Source organism: Motacilla alba, chromosome 8, assembly GCF_015832195.1.
Source record: "Motacilla alba alba isolate MOTALB_02 chromosome 8, Motacilla_alba_V1.0_pri, whole genome shotgun sequence".
Taxonomy (NCBI): Eukaryota; Metazoa; Chordata; class Aves; order Passeriformes; family Motacillidae; genus Motacilla; species Motacilla alba.
In genome coordinates this window covers 22,373,291-22,382,440 of record NC_052023.1, presented here as the reverse complement: position 1 = coordinate 22,382,440, position 9,150 = coordinate 22,373,291, and positions in this window count along the sequence as shown.

Here is a 9,150-nt window from a genome sequence, read left to right as displayed (position 1 = left end):
CGGCTCGGCGGGAGCCTCTCGGCCCCAGGAGCCAAGTCCCGCCCCGGGGGGAGGCAGGTGGCGGCGGGCGGCGGCCTCGGCGGCGGCGCGACCGCCCCCCGCCCACGCCCACCCTCGCAGCGAGCGGCGAGCGCGCTGCCGCGGCCCACAACAAAGGGCTGTGCCACGGCCAGGCTGGCGGCGCTGCACCGGGCTCTGCTGGGTTCGACGGCCGCCTCGCTCCCCGAGCAGCTCCCTGCCTCCTCCTCTCCTCCCGGGGCTGCCTCAGGGGGCTTTTCTGTAGGCCCCGAAGCGTGAGAAACGGGTGTTTTACCGCAGGTAGCGCCCGCACAGCCGCTGCGTTGGTGACCGCGGGGTCATCCTGGCACCGCTGGGGCTGCGCAGCCTCGCCCCGAGCCAGCCGGGCACACCTGGGCACAGCCGGCTCCTCTGGAGCGCCAAGTGCCAGCCTGCCAAGCCTTCGGTCAATTTCTGCCTCTGCTTAATTGCTCTTGGACGTAGCGGGTGGTGCAAGCCCTGTAAAAAAGAAAAAACCACAGAGAAGTTGAACTGTTCCCATGGTTGATGTTTGCAGGTAAAGCCTGTAAGTGTGAGACACTCTAAAAGTGTTTTAGACACGCAGGATTGGCCCAAGTATGGCAGCCTGGAGTGTGTCACATAGCACTGTGCCCTGCTGCGAATCCAGCTGTGAGCTGCATGCTGTGATGCAGAGATTTCCTCAGGTAACCAACAGGTAGCTCAGTTCAGGACTCAGATTGTCTCTGCTGTTGTTCCAGTCATTGTGTCTTTCCTTGCTTCTTTAGCACACAGAGCTCTTAAGCACAGCTTCGGTGATTGCTGTTTCTTTAGAAAGCTGCAGTGTAGTTCCCGGCCCTATAAAATGCTGGGATCACTGGAGTATGATGCTTACCCTTTTTCACAGCTTGCTGCACTCGGCATTTATAATGTGCTTCTCAGAAAGTCTTGTTAGGTGAAGCAAAACAGGTGTATGTGGCAAGAGTTCAAAGGTAACTTATTCTTTGCTTTGGCTGATATAGGAAATAAATAAAATAGTGAATTATTCTGCATCCATGTTCTTGCCACTTTTACCATGCTGTCTGTGTTCTGAGGTCAGAGGTCTCTAAAAGTCTAATTTTAAAAAAGTCCAGGATCTTTCTTCAGAATATTTGTTGTGTGCTGCCCACTTTATTCTTTCTCAGCTGCTTCACCAGTTAAAAGGGCTCTCTCTTGTAGGAAAGCATTGTTTCTTTTCTCTGTCTGATTATCTCTCATCTTACCAAAACATGAGGTGGGGTGAAGCCTGTATGTTGTAAGGTTTTGTTATAAAAGTAAAGCAGTTAGTCTGACTGAGTCCTTTTCTGAAGTCCATGAATTCTAGACTGGCTGGGAAATTAATGGTGTTTCTACTCTATCTTCTAGCAGCCTCATTAGTTTTTCCACCTGAGTTGATTAATTTAACATGTGTTTTCATACTTGAGGAGCTAAGTAGCAGGAGAAGCTTTTGCTCTTTTTCTACCATGGAAATGCACTTCAGACAGGTAATAGCTGACTGGGAAATGAGCAACCTGGTGAGCAGTTGAGCAGAGCTAATAGAAAACAAACTCATTACTGAGGCTATAGTCATGCAATTTATACAGATGCTTAATTTCGTGCTCCCAAGTAACAGAAACTCTTTGCAATGTAAAATGCATTTTTACATGTCTGACAGCATGATGCCTGATCCCTCTGAAAAGCTCTAAGTGTATAAAATTGGGCAGAAAGGGAGTTTTAGTCAGCTAAATCCAATATTTTGATTAGTAACTCAAAACACTTGGGCAACTTTTATCTTCAAGCAGAGGAGACACTGAGTCATCTGCTCGGAGACAGGTGCTGCTTATGAACCATTATACTGGGTCACTGTGCTCAAGCCAGGTGTTCCTTGTTAGGTGTTTGTGTTGAAGAAAAGCTGTGATCCACACTCAGGAACAAATGTGGGTTTGTGCTTTTGGGATGGTTCTGGCCCTGAGAAATGTCAGAAGCATCTGTGACCCTGACTTGGGGACTGAAAATAGACTTTAATCGATCCATTCTTTTTTGTTTGTCAAAGTGGGTACAGAGGTGGGTAGCTCTCAGTGAAGTCTGAGAAAGAGAGGGCATTTAAGAACTGTGTATCTGAGTTTACTGCTAGTGACTGGATCTAAATCCTGGATCATTCTCAGGTACAGAAAGAACAAAAAAAAAGTATTTAATTTTTCTTTTTAGGTTACCATATTTTTGATGGCATATAGGTAAAACAGATTGAAGCAATGCAAATGGCTTCTGGACTTTCTGAACAATTGCAGTGTCTATGGAGGAGAACATAGGTTATTAATACTGTTCTTAATTCAAGATGTTCTGCCCTTCTATCTAAATCTGAATTATGCAATCTTCTGTAATAAAGTAAATCAGATTATCAAGTTAGGTTTTGATATTTTGCTCAAAATGCTTGCAAGGTTCTCTTTAATCAGTTTGATTATTGACACTCACTGGGACATTCTTTAGTGATGCTATTGATACCTAAAATTATTCAGGTAAAACAAAGTCAAACTTTATTGAAGGGAGTTAGAGAAGCATCTTGGCCATGATAAACTGCTCCTTTTCAACCTCTGAATGTGTTGCTGGTCCTCAGCTCTGAGGTGCTGAAATAGTCCTGTCCTGCCAGACACACTTCTGCCCTGTTCCCTCCATTGCTTTTCGAATGTCTACCATGGCTCAGAGACTTGTCCTCCCCAGCTGATAAGCTTATCATCCCAACCATTGGTTTTATTTTCCTAAATAATAATCTGAGGTTGGGGGAAGAAAGAACACCGGTAAATGTAGATTTTTTTGACAAAAGGGTGAAGAAGGATGAGGCATTAATGCACAGTAATCATGTTAAAGAGTTCTGTAAATGAGTAACATGTATTTATTGTCCTTTCAAGGAAGATAGTCTGGTATCGTCTGGATGGAATGCGAGTAACTCACGCACAAGGCACTGTAAGGTGTAGTCTGGGCAGAAGGGGAAAATAGTCAATGGAAATTCCCTCTCTGCAGAGTTTGTGTGTTTATTTTTTATTTGTCTGTTAGTGTTACTAAAGGGTTAGGCAGGCTGAAAGACTGGTCGGCTAAAAAAACTAAATCAAGCTAATTTTGAGGTTTTTTTCCCAAGTCTCTTTTTTAAAAAATTTTATTTTTCTTCCCTGCATCTGGAAAAAACATCTGGATGTTTGCGTTGCTTTTGGGAACTTTGGAACTCTCACATTTCTGCCAGGTGATCAGTTCTCACTCAGGTGTGTCAGTGTGGCTTTGGGTTTAAGGCTAGAACAGGGAACCAGAGTGCTGGCAGTGCTCGCAGTCCATGGAACAGTTCTGCACTTTTGGGAGCTGAGTAGAATATTTAGGAACTCAGCATTCAGAGTTCAAAATTTATTTGGGGTTTAGATTAGTAAACTGTACTTCATTAATCTTTTATGTACTCAGGCTGCAGTTTCGCTTCCAAAATAGTCTGTAGAAAAAGCATCATGACTATATCTGTTAAAATGTTACCTGGATGGAAGTCTGAAGAGTCCTTGCTGATAAACACTCCTTACATCAGAAAACTGAATTTCAGCGTTAAGAAAGGTATACTTCTCAGTTAGAAAACAACATTGTTTACTTTTAGAAGAAATTTGTGACCATCTTTTTTTTTCCCTGGGGCTTTCAGACCATCAACTGCAAAAGCAATCTCAAATCTGAAGGTACCTTATTGGACTATAATTGGCTGTGCTAGGCTGAGTCTCAGCATCCTGGCATCTGAATGGATCTGAGAGGTTAAATCAAATCAGGAGCAAAAACTGGTGAGAGCTGTGTTTTGAGGACACTCCCTGTTTACCTACCTTGGTATAGGATTGTTATTAATGATGTGGAGTGTAGGACTAAAGACTACATCAGTGAATGTCTGAATGGGTTTAAACTCATTGACTGCAATTTTTGATTTTAAAACTACTGAACACTGATAATCCTTATTAATGGACCTTGGCCAGGATGCCAAAAGGGACACTGAGTTGGAGGAGGGCAAAATAGACCTGGAAGTTCTATAGCCTTTGGTTTACCTTTACTCAGTATTTGTGCTTCTTGAGGCTGATGGAAAGCAAAGGGATGTTGCTGAGCAGTGCAAAATTTGTAGAGCCCACAGCATTTCGAGATGGTCCTTTTAGATCCTTACCCTCCACAATATCATTCTTGCACATTTTCTTCATGTAATCTAAAATAAAATTTCTTAGGCCCATTTTGTGTGTCAGTTACTCCTGGGTGAGGGCAGCCTATTTTATCTTCTCCATTTTTGTGACCATAACACTAAATCTGCTACTTCAAGGAATAACTGTTTGTTTCCATTTCAGCTCAAACAACTGCATGGACTCTGTCTTATTCTTTTGTGTCATTTCCTATTCAGATGATTACTTGTCTTACATCTTTTCCTAACAGCCTCTGCTCACACACATTATAATGTGAAAACATCATCATTTTCTTACTTCTCCTTTGCTGCAAAGGAGTTGTCACTGCAGTCCCACTCTTCTCTTTCACATCCCTTTCTTAAAAAGGACTTGCTAGGGAGTTAGGGCAATGTTAGCTTATTGAGTTTGTCCTTTTTTGTTTGCTAGTTTAAGTGCACTTTTGTTACACCTTACGGGATTCTTGGCTTTTGGGAATAAGGCCCATTGTTGGTTTATTCTCAATTTTACAGTACAGTCTGGGGGTGGTGGGGTATTGTCTGAGTATTACCATAGCATAAAAATTACAGTGTAGCCCAGGAAGTTTCTGCAGAAAGAAATGCTTGTGTCACCTCCTTGCTAGGTAGCTGGGTCATAGGCTGGACTAGTAACAGGGGAAGTTGATGGTAACTTTAATTGTCCTTTAGAAAAGTGCAGCCATTGGGGGAATACTACTGATATGTAATAAAACTTTGGAAAAAAAAAATTTTTTACAGTCTCCAGACTGCTCCATGGTAGTTTTTGGGGTTTTTTTTAAGGGTTATTTATTTCTAAGCAAGCCTTGCTATTCTTATATACCTTTAACTCTCTATTTATCCAATTTACTTTTTATTATCTGTTTTGCACATCTCTTTATTTATTGTGTGAAATACCTTCCAGAGTGCAATGCTGCAATGTTTGGAATGGTTTAAACTTCAGGGGAAAAAATGTTCTTGGAGTCCTCCTATCTTTCCACTTGATGGCTGTTTTTTTAAATGGCTGTGCAGTAGCAGACTGTTCTGCTGGCGTGAAAGGTTTGATAGTGATTCAGAAACAGTAACAGACTGAAATAGCCCAAAGTGAGAACAGAGTTTTAAGGTCACTGTAAAGCTCCAAAGCTAGGGCGCAAAGCGAAATGAGGGATTTCAAATTTGATAATTCCTCTGAAAGCATTCAAAAAAAAAAAAAAAAAAAAGAGTTGGTTTCATGTATCTAATTAAACTGCAGTGTTGGTCGGTAGAAGGCATGTTTTCCATAGCCCCGTGAGCAGGACTCTGCACTGCAAGCACGATCTTCAGAGAGTTGTTTGAGACACAGAGCATCCAATATGACCTGATCCTTTTATTGTTCTGTGCTAAGCCATCAGAGAAGAGATCTGAAAGGGACAGTGCACCCTTCAGGGCCACCCGGGGCCGGTGCACCCCGGCCCTCTGGCATCTGTGGTGACCTGGAAAGGAGCTGTAGGAACACGAGAGCAGCAGCACTGCGTCACAGGAGAGCAGGGCACGCTGCTGGGAAATGGTGATAACCTGGGAATTGCCTTCCAGTAAATCTTCACTTGGCTGCGAGTAGGAGGACTAACTTCATTTAAAAGTGGGGTTACTGACAGCTGCTTTTATATAGGAGGAGAACATCTTTTTTTTGCAAAGAACACATTTTCAAGTAATTTTCCCTTCACTTTTGAGTATAGAGCACCAAGGCAGGAGAATGAGGTGGTACTTAAACACAAGTAATCAGAAGTGGGTTTATATTACTTTTAGAATTGGACATGATAGACCTCCTGTCTAAGCACGTGCTGTTATCTAATTTACCTTAGAAGAAGCTGAAGGAATACTCCTAAAGAATTCCTAATACTGTGTTTCTGTTTGCAAGGGTGCTCCCATGGCCCATTCTTGGTAAAATGGCCTGAAGAGCAACAGCTGTTCAGGCAGGAATGCGAGTTCAAGCATCCAAACCTGTCTGAGAGTGGCTGTGCCACAGCTGATCCTGTTAAAGGGGGTGACGAACCACTAGGGAGTTACCAAGTGAGTTCTGAAATAAGGGAAGGGCCAATTTGGAAAGAAATGTATGGGACAAATGAAATTGTAACAGGAGGGAAAACAGTAGGAATGGAGCAAGTGGTCAAAACCAGAAGAGGTGGGTTTGACACCGTTTGTTGTACTTCAGCCTCTGCCATGACAAGCTCTGTGTGGACATGCCAGCAGCCTTTGTCCCGCTCGGGCAGTGACCGGGCAGGTGGGACAGGTAGGGACTCGAGCTGGGGTGTGGTGCTTCCTCCCTGCTATGTATTAGCAGGTGGTAAGGAGCAGCAAAGTGCACAGTAAGTACTCACTTTTCCTGCAGGGGTACCTGAGAGAGGGAAACTGTGTGTAGCTGTGGGTGCACAGCTTTGTGTGCAGGCTTAGAGCTTTGGGGGATTAGTGAAGAAAGGTTCTGTATTTGTTAGGTGTTTATTAACATTTTGTTTCACCGTGCATTGCCCATATTGAACCTGAAAGTATATTCCACTGATTGCCAGTAATTGTGTTCTATTAATAAATCAATAAACCAGTTGGATTATGAATTGGTTTAAATTAAATAAAGTGAGCATTTTTTCCCTGTCACACCCTTAGGTTGTGCTTGTAGCAGTTATGTGATGTGTTAATATAATTATGAGTCACAGAAGTCGTGTGCTAGTGGGAGGAGAGACAAATGTTGAGGTTGCAAAGACAATCTCACTATTAATTCAGTGGGATAGGATATTTTCATGGCAATTGTTGGGCAAAGCAGTGGCCGATGATTCTGTATGCTCTAATGAGGTGATTAAACTCGAGTGTGACAGCGAGCATGTTGTTAGAACATGCTGAAATTACACTGGCCAGAGATGCTATTTCAGCTGTGGCTAATTAAGCTCCTATTACCAGTTATCATTAGTCCCCTATGGAATACATTGACTTCCTGAGATCTGTTTTCCTAACACAAAATGGCTTCCAAAAACTGGTCTCAAAGTTATTCTGGTTTGGACAAACACTCTGAACTTTGATGTTAAGCCTCCATGTTGAGTAAGGAACTAATAAAAACCTGAGTACCTTATTCTGACCTCACACTGACTCTGCTTTGTGGTGGAGTTTTGGGCAAGATAACTTCCAACCGGTAATTTCCTATGATCTCACACCTTGACATGCAGTTTTGCTTGTACAGGGAATATGTGGTGATATTGTGGCTGTCTGGCTGTGTGCACAGCAGTATTTTGAGTGCAGTCACACAAGCTCTCAAAGCACTAGCTCTGCTTCCTTAGATGAAATCCAGCTGCTCGTGGTTGCATAACTATTTTGATGTTTCTGCCTTTCTCATGAGTAGGAGGTAAACTCTAAAGATGAGGTTTTTTTCTCCTTGCCTTAGAGGTCCTGAGGCATGGTTTGTCTGCGTGCTCTGTTTTGGTAGAGACTGGAGGTGGCTGAACAAAGTGAGACCAAATTAAAGACAACAGATTTTGAACTGATAGCCCATGGAAGAGGTGAGGAAGGAAGGAAAGAAAGTTTAAGCTCCTAATTCTATTTCCTTTTGCCTAGGTTAAGTTTAATAAATGACCTAAGAAGATCACAAACCCAGGACTGGAAAGGACTGAGTCTGGTCCCTTACTTTGTGATTGAAGATGTTTTTTTGCATAGGCCTATGTTATGTGTATACAAATATTGCTTCAAAGCTTTACCAGCTCAGTTTAAATTTGTTCATAGACATTTTATATCTGATTTTGCATGCTTATCTTTTAGCTTAAATACTTTTAGCAATGCCTGTATTTATAGAGAGCAGTCAGGAAATTTGTGGTACCACTTCCAGTTCTGGTTCAGCTGTACCTGAAATTATCTTTGACTGTATTTCATGCCCATAATTATTTGACAATTGGTTTAATAACCCAATAGCAGTTTGACAAAAACTGAACCAATTTGAGCTTCATGACATCAGGCTATTTAATACTTAAAACTGGAGAAATTGCAACTTCAACAGGTGCATGGAATATGCATTTACTGATAAGGTGTGCACCAGTAACTGCAAACTGATGCAGATCGATCATCACAGGGTCATGGAGCACGGTGAGAGTTCATTCTCCACAGGAGTCAAGGGGAAGGGAAAGGAAGAGACATTTTGCTCTCTGAAGTAATTTCTGTAGGAGAAACAACTGAATGCCAGTTTTACTAAGACCATTTCTTAGAATTGGTGACTGAAAACACAGCCCAAAGTTAAAAAAAAAAATATGCCACCTGCATTTTAAGACGAGAAAAGGTTTTAACTCCTGTAAATGCTGTGGAATTCAGATTTGATTTGAGATCTGTTCAGTAGATGCTCATTGTTATCCTATAGCAGCCTACTAACTAAGCTAGTGATTTTTAAGGATATGTTACGTGGGATTTTGGGAATGTATACAAGATGGATCTGTGAGTACTCCATCCAGTCAGATGTCACCACTGTGGGGCATCTGGCCTGTGGCTGTTTTATGTCCACCTCCTGTGAGCACTTTGTACTATTACATGTTTTCCTCCCTAATTCTCAGTCTCGAACAATCCCTTTGATATGATCTACATTTCCACTGGAGAGCACTTGTAAAGCCAAGACATTTCATGGAACTGCTGATAAGATCATTGCTTACATAAACCCACGGGAAGTTCCTTTGTTAGGCATATAGTCCTTTTTGAATAGTTTTACAGTTTTCTCTGGAAGGTTGATTAACTGTGTTACAATCCATTCAGATCTTCTTCTTATAATTTCTCATGTGATACTGAAGTGCTTCAGCATCACCTGGATTTATTTAATGAGGAATGTGACCAAATCAATTTCCTTTGCTGTGGGTAGTTGGTGATCTTCTATAAGAACCAGTGAGTGACCCCTTAGTCACTCTGTACTTTTGCCTGCTTTTTCTTTTGATTGTTTGCAACCTATATTTTGA